Source organism: Phoxinus phoxinus (assembly GCF_949152265.1).
Source record: "Phoxinus phoxinus genome assembly, chromosome: 15".
In the NCBI taxonomy this organism is placed as follows: domain Eukaryota; kingdom Metazoa; phylum Chordata; class Actinopteri; order Cypriniformes; family Leuciscidae; genus Phoxinus; species Phoxinus phoxinus.
The window spans coordinates 27,815,639-27,831,858 of NC_136890.1; the positions used below are offsets into that span (position 1 = coordinate 27,815,639).

General features: G+C 41.5%; 1 protein-coding gene across 7 annotated transcripts in view; it reads right to left on the reverse strand.

The window, feature by feature from the left end:
• The window catches only part of doc2g (double C2-like domains, gamma), a 78,152-nt gene that overhangs the window by 44,833 nt on the left and 17,099 nt on the right, over positions 1-16,220 (reverse strand). The gene's annotated exons all lie outside the window — the stretch shown is intronic.

The following is a 16,220-nucleotide window of genomic DNA, read 5'->3' on the forward strand; positions in this document are numbered from 1 at the left end:
AGAGAAACAATGTGAAGTTGACCGTTTAGTCACTGCCACTGGTTTGATTCACTGACACATAGGCAAAGAAAATCTGACTGTACATGAATCATTACATATCAGAAATCACTGGTCACAGATCAGGCATTAGAAGTAACACAGACCGCATTACTGTCGAGTCCATATCACAGGTCGCATTACTGTCGAGTCCATATCATAAAAATCTGTTTCCAAAGCCTGCGCCGAAATCGCGGCTGATTTACCATAGAATCCACAGTGAAATGTAGCGAATTCAAATAAATACTCGCTCAACTGAGACATTCACATTGTTGAAAATAAATGACCAAATTCCTAGCATTAGGATACTTTGGAAGGTAATGTTATTTTTAGTTCAGTGAATGATCCGGTGCTCTACTCTCCTCTAACATGCCAGTGGGCAGGGCCAAAGTTGCAATGATGAAGTAAGCGTTGACTTCCTTCTGCGGAGGCGTTCTTTTACCTATATGTACATTCCACAACGGGTTGTTCATTGGGCTTAGTAAAATTAAAAGCTGTTTTTGGACTAACAAGAAAGGAACTTAGTAAACAAATCCTTAAGAGAGCTTACTACCAAAAATGTTGTCTACTTGAATTAAAAGCGGAATGGTCCAATAAAATATGTAAAGGAATAAAATGGAACGGTGGATCTTAAGCAGAAAAGCTGTCAATCTCGTATGATCTATACGAAATCTAGTGAACACCACTTGATGAAATCTTTGGATGCATCCCAAATCACATACTGTACTATATGCTAGCGCTTTGAGTTTGGGAAAGGCGCAATACAAATAAAAAATAATAATAATAATTATTATACTAGGCGACAAACAATATGTGAAAATAGTAGTTCCCTTTCGAGGGAACTCTACGTTGTGTAAGAAGGGCGCCTGGGAACACGTCATCAGCATATTTGTCTTCAGGAAGTCGCTTCTTTGTGTGCTGTGTGAAGATAGCAGTGTGTGTAAAGAAAGGAGAAGGTAAGCAGAATAATAGCAGACAATTCAAACAGTGTGTCACTCCATGCCCTCGTTTTATAACGGCTGGCAATGGTCACGAGCTGCATGTTATCTGTCTGGGAGCGGAGCATCCACATTCAGCCCTCAAGGGGGTTGGATGCATTTATTGCTTTGGTTTTCACTGAGAAAGCTCCGCTCCCGGCTGGCTCTCTTCATGAGAGAAGAGAGTCAAACCGCTGAGCCCTGTGGCTCTAGCCCCTAGTTTCCTGAGGCAGCGCACAGGCTGCGATCTTGGACTCCATTGTCCTTATGCTGCTGGATCCATTGTGGAAACTCAGTGGCTTCTTCTGCGTAAAACAAGGATTAATTGCTCGCCTATGAAATGCGAGATTGCAGATGGTCGCTTAGATGAACGATACCTACACACTGATGTGTCAGATTCATAGAGACATCCATACTCTACTCGCATGGTTCATTCGGCTTGGAGTTATTCTAATGTAGAGGTGCTGGACAAACAGGGTTATGGAAGGATGCCTTGGGTGGTAAGGAGATAGCAAATTACCTTTCCCCTGGGGACTACAGATTGTGAGGCATCTGTGACTTAATTTGTCAGGCATCAAGGAGTGTGATAAAGCTGTTCTCCTTGATACCCCTGTCTCGCCCTCTGGACTTTTTGGTACTGCCATTGAGATAGTGGTGGACAGGTTTAGAGAGGCGAGCACGTAGTCGGCCATCTTTGGGAAGTATATCCCACACCAGGTTCAGGTCTGAATCAGTTGCACCCTTACCAGGAACAAGTTCCTGGAGAGAAGAGCAGAAGGCGAGTGTGACTGTACGAGCTCCCCCTTGGATGAGTGGGGGGGAAATGCGCCATGATAGTAGAAAGCCGCACACAGATCTGAAGGCTGTGAATGCAGCGAAAAAAGAGGATTGATTGATTGGAAAAGTAATTGAGCTTGGCTACTGCCCAAGCTCTAGTCCCCTTTTTCATTCTTTTATTCTTCCTTTCTTCCATCCTGGACAGATGTCAGTAACTGACGCAGCATTGAGTTCCCTTGAATAGGACTGTCTTGGGGTGACATCCCCGGTTCCATGAGAAAGGGAACGAGACGCTGCTTCGTGTTACCAAGCTTTGGGCATACTTGCGTGTCTTCCTTCAGACAATACGAATCTGAAGAAGTGTTCATGCGCCTTGCAACGTTGTCACTCTGCATTGGCCAATGAATGGAGTGATGTTACACATGCCTCAGACACTGGGTTACGCAGGGGCGCGTCCTCATAGCTTTAGTAACTGACGCAGCATCCCTTCCCCTTTCTCAAGGAACTAGGGCTACACACATAATCCCAAGACGTACGAATTGACAGTATTCATAAAACTGTCTGTGTAGTAACCAATGACTTTCTACTTCCGGCAAAATCCTGAAGTGAGCATTAAATTACACTTTACTATCTCATGAGGCCAATGGCATTGAAGAGATGCAACTGATACTGGTATTTCACATGACAATAAAAACATAGCTGATGTAGTACATCCAGATTATATTCACACTACACACATTCATTCTATAGACCCTTTTACAGCGCACGTGATCAAATAGTTGCGTGCGCATTTTGGCAACGGAAGTGGTGTTGTTCCCCACTGGCTCGAACGTGTTAGCAACTCCGAAAGTTTATCAAAACGGTTTCCCACCATCAAAATGTCTGGTTGTTGCGTTTACGGTTGCACTAATCGATATTCCACAAAGGGGTGTTTTATAGGATTCTGACAGGATCACAGCCGTTTCAGAAGAACCGGCGGCGCCTGTGGCTGCAGGCGATTAAACGTGTTGATTGGAGCGAGGACATAATAAAAAATGTTCGCGTCTGCAGTGCCCACTTGACACGCTCATGATTCTCGCCATACTTCCGTTGCCAATATGCACACGCATACGTTGCTACGTCATCATTGTGTAAACAGTAAAAGGGTCTATATAGAACATACTTTTTTAACGGCCGCAAAGTAATTACTTATTCAAAAGAATTACCTAGTCAGAGAGTATGCAATTTTAGATGCAGCGGTTGACTCATGCTGCAAGTTAGTTACAGCAGGAGGTGGCGACCGTGTCAGTGAGCGAATATTAGGAGTGAATCATTGAATGATTCACTCAAAAGATTCATTTAAAAACACAGACTCGATCACAGCCGAAACACCACAACAGCACTAATTAAAATTACAGACTTCAACAGTAGTTAAATGATCGTAAAACAACATACTGTATAGAAAACTTAGTTGTAACAAATAATGCACTGCTGTGCAGAAGAGGCTGTAAAAGCCTTTCTTGTAGCATGAGGTTACATGCTGGCCCAACAGTCCTCAATTAGCATATTGATAATTCCCTTGCACTAGATAGTCATTAGCATACTGTGATGATGAAGGCCATTGTGCCACATTTAATTAACATGTATACTTTTAAAAGGGACTTCTGAAGTACTAGGGCAGTGAAGAGTTCTACCCATATTCGCTCAGCCCTACAAAGGTAAAACAAATTATTTATGTCAGAGTTTAAAAGGTTTGTGTTAAGTTTACACATAACACACAGCGTGCATTTAGATATTCGGGCAAGGGTTTCATATAATTAGCTGAATTTCAGACTTGTTTTTTTCTTTTTAAATGTTAATATAGTAAAAGTCGTGATGAAATGGAAGTAGCGACATCTTTTCTGTATTGTGACATACATCCATGAATCGTTCACAATAACATCTATAACATGCATTTAGAAAATTTTTATGCCAACATTAATCTGTATTATTTATACAACGTCCCATTAGTTTCCAGTTTTTCATCTCAGAAGAATCGACCTCTGTCATCGTTCACCTTCACATACAGTGCATGTCCATTTGAGACTCTTTGAATGTCCGCTTCTGTATTTCTCCCTCCTTTTTTCTCTTTTTCTCTTTCATAATAGACAGCCAGGTCCTATTAGCCCTCTGTCAGTCTCATCTGTAGTCCTGACAGCCAGTAAGCACTGCTGTGCCAAATTCTCTCTTTTCTCAGTTCAACAGACATGACTTTTCTGTTCAGCTGTGGGGGAGACAAGCTAGTTTGCAGTTACCCAACTGCCTCACAAAACGCACTCTCTGAAAAGCTGAAAGCACTGTGTGGGATACAACAACAGTCATAACTCATCAACAGCGTTCCAAATGGAAGCATAAGTGGTTTGTTGATGATGCATTGCACACGTCTTGGAAAATATCAAAGAAGGATTATGATAGATTGGTCAAGCCCTGATTTAATTAGCAAAGGGTTTGAACTATCCGTGTATCTGTGAGGTATAACATTTGGCTAATTGACATGACGTGAAAAATATAAGACATGCATGGTGTCATGCTATTCAAAACTAAATGTTTTTTTTAATGTTTCATGCACTCTTACAGTAGATGAAAGGTTTTTATAAAAGGTTAAAGTTTTCTGTCAGGCGCTTAGATATTTTTATATAGCATGTTAAAGTTGGCACTTTTTGAGGTTGAGCAAAAACACGTCGTTTTGTGTCTGTTCCTTTAAAAGCAAATGAGCTGCACTGGGGGCGGAGCTTCAACAGCTTGTGTCCTTTTACGTCAAAATTTCAAATATTTTCTTTTCTTTCTTATATGTTCAAACCGGAGTCAGACAAGGATGATGGAGAGACTCAAGTAAAAGTGACAACATGTAGAATGCAACAGGACATGTCTGAATGGTTAGCTGATGAATGTATGTAGCTGATGTGGAGTTAACTATCTTCTAGTCATTGATTAGCATATTCTGTCTTGACAATCTGTAAATCGTGTTCAGGGGGTGCGGTATATGTAAATTGTAGGGTTGCTGATGTCACTAACCCGGGAGGAATGTCGTGTAGTCCCTACCAGCCGTTTGTTGTAGTCCTTTTCTTTAAAAGCAAATATCTTCCTTTGCTTTGAACTTTGAGCGTTGTAACTTTGCAGATGTTGTTTATGCTCAAACAGCAACATTACACACTAACTAAAGTTAGAAAAGTGAGATCATAATCAACCACCCCTTTAAATTTAAGTTTATGAATAAAACAGCTCAAAAACATGCTTTATCAATAGATTTTTTTTAAATAACCCATTAAACATGAAAGTATTATGCAATCATTTAAGACTTTTCTCCTTATATACATGTTTTTATTTTATTTTATAAAAAATCTGACAATTTGAAAGGGTTCCACTCAAGAACCCAGGGTTCTATAGAACTTATGCACCAGAGAAACAAGAGGAGCCATCTTAAAATTTGATTCACTCAAAAAGTTGTTCACAAACATCATAACAGCTCTAATTAAAAATACAGATATTAACACAATGTTAAAGAATCATAATTAGGCTATTCCATTGATCAGTGTGGCTCTTTAACAGGTAATTTATCACTAGACCAATGCAATAAAAGAGTTTATTCATTCAGACAGATGATTTATTCTTGAAGATGTTGCAAGAGTGTTTACAAAGAACAGCGCTATAATTATTTTAATAGAAAATTGGTAATTTATCATTCATTATTTGAAATGATGCATGGGTCCAGATTTTTGAAGATATTTTGCTCTCACTGCGGGACTTTTCAGGGTCGAGGAAAATAAATAACGGAGTGGGAAGTTTCTTTTGTGGCTTTGAAGTTACATAACTCTCACGTAGCAGTGTGCAGTTATGCAGTATTTATTACAATGCATACTCCGTCTGTAAAGTCTTCACTCATGGGTTTAAATTAGTCCCTCTCCAGGGATAATCCTGAGCTGGGGACTAACCAACCACAGCACTCACTGCTTGGTGCCAACTCAGGCACTTCATGTTTCCAAATGACCCAATTTCTCCCTCCGTCTTCATTTTTACCCTCTCCCCCTTGCTGCATTTTCTCTCTCTTATACATCATCCTCTTTTCCACCTTTCGTCCTTCCCTTGTTTTCTCTGATTATTCTTTCATTTTGCTCCTGTTTCTCCCTAATGGGGCCTCTCTTTTTATGCTGTTGACATGACTGATAATAGGTTAGTTTTGCCTGAGAAACTGACATGGCTGTGATTGATAGCACGCTCTGCCCCTTTTTCAGATATATACACCAGAGAGAAAAATACATGTATGTGTATGTAGATATACAGAATACAGGTTGGCCCTATTCAGCAAACTGCTAGAAATAAATAGAGAAATGGAGTGTGCCAGATATTACCCTTAGGGCCTTAGACCAGATCTGAAGGTGACTGTGATATAAGAAAAGATAAAAATGCAAATATTAAGAGAAAAAGAACAAGAGGAAGGAAGGAAGGAAGGAAGGAGGGAGGGAAGGAAGGAGGGAAGGAGGGATAAAAATGAATAGCATCTAGAGACAAATTACTTGCACAACGTAAATGTGAGAATGTGTAAGAGAAGCACACTCTTAAAAGGGTCCTATTATGATTTTTCACTTTTCCAACTTTAGTGAATGTGTAATTTTTCTGTTTGAACATTAAAAAAAGATCTGCAATGTTGCAAAGCTCAAAGTCCACTTCAAATGGAGATATTTTATTTAACAGAATCCACTTTCCAAGAACTACAACGAACGACTTGTTTAGACTACAACATATTTTTCCGGATCTTGTGAAGTCACAATGTTACTTATTTAAATAATCTCCTCCAGCGGAATACGCAAGAAAATGGGACGAGGCCTGGTGGAGCTGCATTAGAGAAGACAGTGTTGTCGCTGGCAAAGAGATGCTGTTTTGTTCACCCCGTTTCCAAAACTAATTTGTTTGTCCTTCGACTGACGAACATAGAGGTTAAAATTTATTTTAAACACTGTTCCTGAATATTTTAACATCAACATTTATCTGTGTGCTGCAAATTTTACGGAGAACAGCTTGCAGAACCTAAGAGAGTACAATGCAGGCTACGCATAAAAGCTTCTCCTGAAATGGAACAGTTCCCACTTTGTCGGGACAATCTGTTGTTTATGGATCACAACTCGTCTTATTATTTCTAGTTGAGTTTTCTATTAACAGTTACAATTATAAGTTATGTTATTTCTATGATGTAAACAAAGGGCAACACTGTTTGGCTCTACTCGCCTGCTAGCCAACATTAGTGCTGATATAGTGTTAACCGTAGCTTTTGTAAGCTTTCACTTTTATAAGGCTGTTTACCGGCCCTTAGAATAATGAACCAATTGTTTTGTGATCGATTACTGTTTGCAGGGCTCGCAAAATTTCTAATTCGCTGGTAGCCCTTCGGGCAGGCACTCTTCAAATTTTGGTAGCCCGAAATGAATTTTACTGGCAAGCCCAAATAAAAAGAAAATTTTAATGTAGAAAATTGGTTAGGAGTCAAAACATCCATCAAAAACATTTTCAAAACACAAATATCAACAATTGGATATAAAATAATCAAATTAGAATCATCAATACAAATAAGCATCTGGTTCGAACTGAACTGAAATTTGTGTGACCAGTGTGGAACATGAATCAGTCTGTGTCAGATTCTGAATTGGAGAGATCAACTGAAGTGCGCAGCTTCGTTGTTTTAAAGTCTGACAACATTAAAAAGTGTTAATTTTCTGATGGAATAATTCACATATTGAAGTTTAGCAATAAATAATAATAATACCAGACTTTTTTGAGGCAAGTAAATGGTGTTCTAATTAGTTTATGCTGTTTATATAGCAGAATATATGATGGTCAAGTCACCTTTATTTATGTAGCGCTTGTTTGTTTCAAAGCAGCTTTACAGTGATAGTGTGTTAGCACATGGATTCAAACTTTCTGACACGCAAAGTAAAGCATTCACGTGAAAGTGGAGCTTTAACTTTTATTGATCATGTGTATCGGTGTAATTTGCCGGTGCAACATGTCCCCACCACTTTTTCTCAGGATCGATATTGTCCCCCACCACATTTTGAAACATTATGAGGCACGGATGTACCTAATACAAATAAATAAAACATCTCCTGTTAACTAGCAGAGCATTAATTTAGTTCGTTATTAAATAAGAGACGATCTTGCGTTAAAATGTGTTGTTTTTTTAAATCAAACTCAGCGCTTGTTGCCGCTGCTAGTTGCATGGATACAGTTTTCTTTTGTGGCTCGCGCACAGTCTTCACTCGCACAAACGTGTCCCTGCTTGATATACAACCACTGATGAACATTCGGATCTGATGAGAAAAAAAAACCTATACGAGTGCGGATTAGAACCCGTAACCTCTGACACGCCTGGCAAAAGATCTACCACTACTAGACCATTGAAGAATTCTAACAGAGTTTGAGGATCCTATGCATTTATTCACGTGAAAATTCTCGCCACTAACAATATTAGTAGATCTCATTACAAGACTAATTAAACTCAATGTAACGTTACTATTGAAATTAATTTCTAGATTTTCATGCATAAATATTATCTGGCTTTGATGAGTTCTATATTTTTATACAGCCTATCATTCAGACTGGGTTTCACTTGTCTGGTGTTTATGTATACATTTAATTCTGATGAATTGGTGATTCTGATAAAAAATGGTGGAATATTATCTGACTTTGAGCTAAATATTTCAGCCTACCATTCAGACCATGTTTTACTTGTCTGGTTATTATGGCTGCATTTAATTCTGAGGAATTAAAAAAGATGAAATAACCATCTGACTAAGCTGGGAGCAGAGCATGCATGGGCAGTTCTCGAGGGGGCTGCCCACGCACATTATGAGCCAAGCTCCTAGTTTAAGCAGCAGTGAATGAGTGGTTGCCTCTTGAGCCCCCCCGAGAAAGCCTGGGGGTCGAAGCAACACTCTTCCCCGACGCTTTCCAAAGAAAAAACCAATCTGAGGACTGTTATATTCTTGAAGACAGCTTCGGGTAAGGTCCTGTCGCTATGCGGAGACCTCTGAAGTTTTTGCTCCTCCATGGAGCCCTCAGGAAATCAATGCCTGTATCTCGCCGTCAGCTGCGCTTCGGGACACAGCAGGGTCGGGTATTGGAACAAGAAGTAAACTCCCTGTTGGCAGTGTTCCTCCGCCGGACAGGGAGTCCGGGTTTTACAGCCGCTACTTCATAGTTCCCAAGAAGCCTAGGGGGTTGCATCCAATTCTAGATCTAAGATCTAGGTTCAAGATGCTCACTATTTCCACCATTGTGAGCCAAATTAAATCGGATTGGTTTGTCACGATTGATCTGAAGGACGCATACTTCCACATATCCATCCATCCATCCATCTCACAGGAAGTTCATGAGGTTCGCTTTCGGGGGCGAAGCGTTCCAATATCGGGTTCTTCCGTTCAGCCTAGCTCTCTCCCCTCTCACTATCATCAAATGCATGGATGCAGCTCTAGCTCCCCTGAGGGTTAAGGGTATCAGGGTGATACATCCCATCAACGACTGGCTTATTCTGGCCCAGTCGCAGGAGCTGGCAGTTCGGCATCAAGATGTCGTCCTTGCCCACATCCAGAGCTTGGGCTTGAGACTCAACACAAAGGAAAGTGGTGGTGGGGTGGTGGGGTGGTGGGGGACTCGGTTACGATGCAGGCACAACTGTTGCCTGCACGGATCGAGCCCATCCACTGTGACCAGGGTAAAGCTAGGCCAGGCCATCACTGTAAAACATTTTCAAAAAAGAGAGTGTCAGGGCTCATGGCAGCAGCATATAACATGATTCTAGCCGGCCTTCTGCACATGAGGGCCCTGCAGTGGTGGTTGAAAACCAAGGGGTTTTCTCTGAGGGAGAACCATTCCGCATTATCAGGGTTACGTGCAGATGCCGTCGTTCCCCATCTATGTTGAAGAAACCTTGGTTCCTGTCCCCAGGTCCCGTGCTGGGAACGTCATGTCGCCAGACGTCATGGACGGCCGCTTTACGAGAGGTCTATGGCAGGACCATCATTCTTCCTGGCACATAAACTGTTGGCGGCTTTCTGAGCTGACGAGTTTCCTGCCAGACCTCAATGGTCACCCCATTCTTGTGAGAACAGACAATATGTCAGTGGTGTCCTATCTAAATCATCAGAGGTGTCTGAAACCACGCCCTCTATGAGGTGGTAGAGTCGATATGCTAGAGGTTCGCCCAGTGGAAGTGGATCTGTTCGCTTCTCAGGAGGCAACACACTGTCCACTGTGGTTTTCTCTCACGCAATCAGCCACGCTGGGGTTGGATGCCATGGTGCAGGAGGGGCAGAGCCGGCGCCTGTATGCATTTCCCCCGATCGCTCTGCTCCCAGTAGTTCTGGAGAGGGTCCGTCGCGAAGGGGTCTGTCTACTGCTAGTAGCCCCATTGTGGCCGGCCCAAATATGGTTCTCAGACATAATATCACTCCTAGAGGGCTCTCAATAGGATAGCTCCATCAGGAGGGGCCTGCTGTTGCAGCTCAATATTTCACCCTCGGCCAGAGTTATGGACACTGTGGGTTTGGCCCCTGAGGGGGCACAGTACAGAGAGGCTGGCCTGTCAGCAGGAGTAGTCAAGACCATACTCAACTCTAGAGCTCCCTCCACAAGTTAATTGTACGATCTAAAATGGAATGTTTCACCATTTGGTGTAGAGAGCATGAGGTGGACCCAGTTAACTGCCTGGTGGTTTCAGAGCTGGAGTTCCTCTAGGATCGCTTCTCTGCTGGTCTTACCCCGTCCACACTCAAAGTGTATGTTGCTGCCATCACGGCTTTCCAAACTCCTCTGGGTAATGGCCCTTTAGGAAGACATCAGCTGGTCATATGTTTCCTCCATGTGGCTTGGAGGATGAGACATGGGACTCGGACCAGAGTTCCCTCGTGGGACCTGGCAGTGGTTCCCTTCGAACCTCCGGAGTTGGCTGAGGCCAAGAACATTGAACATTTCGCTCAAGGTAACTTTTTTATTAGCCATTACTTCTCTGAGGAGAATAGGAGATCTTCAGACCCTTTCTATATCTTACGGGTGCCTGGCAATATTAAGGCTATCTTGCATCCCAGGCAGGCAGATGTGCCTAAAGTGGCAGGCTATGTGCCTAAAGTGCCATCTAATGTGGCATGGCCTACGGTTACTGCAGGCTTTTCATCCCTTACCTCACGTGACGGCGGATGAAGAAAGACTTAATTTCCTCTGCCCTGTCAGAGCTTTCAAGATTTATGTTCAGAGGTCTTCTTCATGGCGGAAGTCAGACCAGTTGCTGGTGTGCTTTGGGTCACCCAAGAAGGGGCTTCCTGCATCCAAACAGACCATCAGTAACTGGATCGTTCAGGCTATCTCTGTGGCCTATCAGGTGCCCAGCTTGCCTTCACCTTTGGCCGTGAGGGCTCATTTAACCAGAGGCATGTCTTCAGGGGCCCCGATCCAAGAAGTGTGCGATGCCGCAGGATGGGCCACCCCTCATACTTTTATTAGATTCTATAGCCTGGACATTCCTTCTACGCCAGGCACTCTAGTGCTTTTGTCCTAAGTGTGCCTGTGCGCAGCTTCACACAGGGACAAGCAGGGCTCGTTGTGGCATAGTGGGTACTCGTTCCCCAAAGTGTCGTATTGACGCAGTGCGAGTTCCCTCGAAAGGGAACGAGACACTGCGTCCCTTCTCCATGCCTTCCCCTGCCTGGGAGTGACTTGCTTCATCGCAAAAGCTAACTCTGTTACGTCAGGATGCAACGCCAATCAGAATTTAAATAGTTTAATTTATGCTTCAGACGCTCTACGCTGGGGGCATTCCCCAAAGTGTCGTATCGACGCAGTGTCTCGTTCCCTACAGTCGTAACCCGAGACGTTTTCCAGCAAGTATCAAGTGTATCAAAGTTAAATAGTTTATAACTTTGTATCTAAAATGTATAAGAAAATTACCAAAAAAAAAAAAAAACTACCACTCTGAAACATTCAGTGAAATATGTGCTTGCAAAGTCTGTGCATGAAACCTGAATGATCCTCTTGTTTGTTTGATTCTAATTGAAAGAGACAAAACGGCAGCTATCTTAAAATTAAAGGTTCCAAAAGGGGGACTTCACAACGATGTCACAGAAGAAACATTTTTGGGTTCCCAAAAGAACCTTTCAGTAAACAGTTCTTAAAAGTAAAAAAAATGTCTTAGTGTGAAAAACATTTCAATAATCTGACTCTGAAGAACCTTTTCACACTACAAATAACCTTTTGTGCAATGGAAAGGTTCAATCGATGTTAAAGGTTTTTAAATGGAACCATAGACGCCAAAAAATTAAGTGATATTTTAAGAGTGATATACAATAGAGCGCATTTCAGTCAGTTGGTAAAGAAACTAAAAAAATTAAATAGTACCTTGAAGCACTATTTCAATTAGGAATGTACTGGTATTAAAATTCTGGCTGATACTGATAAACCTATAATTATTTTAATGTTAATCAGATCAGAAACAAAGATTCATCAAACAATCATCAATACAAAAAAATCTAATCTGACATCCCATTCTTAATCCGTAGGGTTTAATATGGAGTTGGCCCACCCTTTGCAGCTATAACAGCTTCAACTCTTCTGGGAAGGCTTTCCACAAGATTTAGGAGTGTGTTTATGGCATTTTTTGGCCATTCTTCAAGAAGCGCATTTGTGAGGTCAGGCACTGATGTTGGACAAGAAGGCCTGGCTCACAATCTCCCCTCTAATTCATCCCAAAGGTGTTCTATCGGGTTATCCAGGCCATTCAAGTTACCCCACACCAAACTTGCTCATCCATGTCTTTTTGGACCTTGCTTTGTGCACTGGTGCGCAGTCATGCTGGAACAGGAAGGGGCCATCCCCAAATTGTTCCAACAAAGTTGGGAGCATGAAATTGTCCAAAATGTCTTCACTGAAAGTTCCTTTCACTGGAACTAAAGGGCCAAGCCCAACCCCTGAAAAACAACCCCACACCATAACCCCCCTCCACCAAACTTTACACTTGGCACAATGCAGTCAGGCAAGTACTGTTCTCCTGGAAACCGCCAAACCCAGACTCATCCATAGGATTGCCAGACAGAGAAGCGTGATTCATCACTCCAGAGATCACGACTCCACTGCTGTAGAGTCCAGTGGTGGAGCCCAATACTTTTGGCAATATAGTGTAGTGATGAATCCCTATGTAAATATGGTATGTAAAAATGGCACTCATTCATTATGATAATATTTATTACTGATCTTCGCTCAATTGTATTGGCCCAGTATGCATTTGTAATAAACAGGTGGAGAAAATAAAAATAAAATGCGTTTATGACAATGGTCTGTTTTTGAGTGTTGGACCTATTCATACATCTCACCGTTTGCGAGACCAATAGTTGATGCACATGCCAGTCTGAGACATCTTATTTTTTGGTGTGTCTAGCGGTTTTTAAAGCCGCGTTTAATGAAGCTGAATGCTGCCATTATGTGCTCATGCACCATCATTAGTCACCTCTAGCATTCCGCACCATCACACCTGAACCCTAATAACAGGCCATGTTCACCCTCAGCCCGCATGGATAAACACACTGCTACCCACTAAAATGTAAACATTATCACACGCTGCAATGCGTGCCGCGCAATAACAACTTTCTTGCATTCACTGGGTTTTTGAAGAATGAATCCATGGATATTCTGAGAATCTGTCATTTTCTCTATGGAGTTTATGTATCAGCAGTGTGAGTTCAATTCGCTGACTCCGGTTTTGTTGCTCGGTTTTAAATGGCCCACATCTATTGGGAGCTCACACTAGAAAAACATTATTGCTTAACTTGCCTTTTGAAAAAAAAAAAAGTTGCGAGGGAAATGTGCAATGCAAAATCAGGCCTTTTTAGAGCACAGTAAGCATAATCGAGCGTAATAGACTATGACAGCATCTCACCCGGCATGCTCACCTCAACAATACCCCCCGCCCCGCCAAGCAGCGATTAGGAGGAAGAAATTAAAGCTTTAGCGTAAGTTATGCCGGGAAGACTCAATTGTTACGTCACTTATTTCCTTCTCTTATTTCACTTATTTCCTTCTCTTATTTCCTTCTTACCTTCTCATCTATCCAATCATGTTCTAATACTTGTAGTATAAAAGATACTTACACATATCTGAGTTTGCAGATGCTGACGCCTACATTCACCTCCATCCTCCCCACCACCACCAGGATGGTCCCTTCCCCTCCATCCTCCCCACCACCACCAGGATGGTCCCTTCCCCTCCATCCTCCCCACCACCACCAGGATGGTCCCTTCCCCTCCATCCTCCCCACCACCACCAGGATGGTCCCTTCCCCTCCATCCTCCCCACCACCACCAGGATGGTCCCTTCCCATACATACCAGGGGGTCGGCTGTGCCCTGGCTTCGTCTTCGGGCAGGAAATGCAGATTCCGTACCTTCAGATTGCGAGGTATGGACGGGGCCTACGCCAAAGAACTTTATATCACATTACTTGCTTGCTGGGCTGTTAATAAATGTATGCTTGTTACGTTATTTTTGCCTCCTGAGTCTTTCTGGTAGAACTGAATAAAAGAGTCTCACTTTCTTTTGACAAGAGGGAAGGACAGAGGCCAAGAAAACATCAATAATGACTCTTGCTCTCTTGTCTCAGGCCTAAAATTTGATGGGCAGTGTTTTGACATATTTGCAGTCCATGTCTAAGAAAGCTAATTTACTAAGACAGTAGTGAGTTGCTTTCTTATGATAATTATAACGCATGACATACTGTAAACCTAAGTAAATAAGATGCTGAAAATGGTTGGCATTGTGTAAGCATGTATAATATAATTTTGAAATAATGTGAACCCATGACCTTTCTAGGAGTCATGAAAAAAACCTCTGGCATAATTATACAGAGGGAAATTAAGCATAATGTACAGTAGGCTACAGTACATTACTCTGTATGTTATCCCGCAAGTTTTTTTTTTACATTTTCTTAGCATTTTCCTAACCTTAGAGCTACAGAAACAGCACAGAAGAGGGGTTTGTGTTTCTTGGCCAGCTATATATTTAGCTGTGAGCTCAAAATTAGTGATTTAATTATGCGACTTTTCATTATAAAGCTTTATAATGAACTTTGAATTCATACCCGACTGTATTACTATCCATTTTTTATCTTAATTAAATTTTTTAATGATTATCTTCAAGACAACAAGATGAGCCTCTGCCCTAGGGTTAAGTTCTGTGGCTTAATTAAAAGTCCATGCAATGATGTATCCAAACTGTTCCTAAATACATGATCCGAATTTGTGCCTTCATGACAGCCTTTCATTACAACCTTATTATATGCAATAGCTGAGCTTATTTATGTCACGATTTGGAGCTGTAATTACATTCATGAGCCTTGCAAGCTGTCACTGCAGTGTTAAGTGTTCATTCACACTTCATGAACAAAGTTGGAATCAATCTCTCAGATAAACTTGCCTGATGGACCTCTGGCTGAACGTGGTCAACTGCTGTATCTGTATCTACAGTGCACAGAAACAATGTGTAGGCGAGACCCGGGCTAGGTGTCATACTTTTTTAGTCAAGATCAATTTTTATATAGACACATACATTAGAGTCTTAGCTACAAAAAATGCTATTGATCATTTCCACCATCATTGGCCAGGAAAAAGAAAACGGTTCATTTAACACTCATTGATTTTTTTGTGACAACATGGTCCAATGGCTGGCGATGTTGTCGGTTAAATTTCACAATGGAACCAGCCTTTTAAAGGCTTTAACAATTATGAAAAATTTAAAAATTTCAACAGCAAGGTTGACTTGTCCCTGTCGGCTGTTACTTGAGTGATTATTTTTCTTTTTGTGTGTGTCTGTGTGTTATCCGCAGGTGATTGGCTAATGTGTGATTGTGATAAGACGGTGTACTTATTTCAGTTTTTCCTTTTTAATAAATTTGCAAAGTTGGTTTTGCAACACAAATCTATTTTTTTTGCTTTGTCATTATGGTGCATGGAGTGTAGATTGATGTGGGAAAAAAGTATTTAAAGTAGTTTAACATAACATAAAATGTGAAAGAAAACGTAGGGGTATGTCTAGTCAAGGTGTGTGTGTCTAGTCAACATTTGAAGTGGATCAAAAAAGTTTGATGAAAGGTTTTGATCCACTTCAAATGCTGACTACTGTATATCATATGACACATTAATGTTTTTTGGACTTTTTACAAAAACATATAGTTTCTGAGACAGCCTTGTGTGACAACTAGCCCCAGAAGCTTTATAACCATGCTTATATCTGTTATATGCATACATGCAATCACAGACAAATGTAGAGCAATATGTCTGATTCAGACAGTCACATTCACAGGAACACTTGCACAGCTTATTCCAAACACATCATCAACATGCTCATCTCACATGCTAATCCAAACATATTTAGACAGATTATCA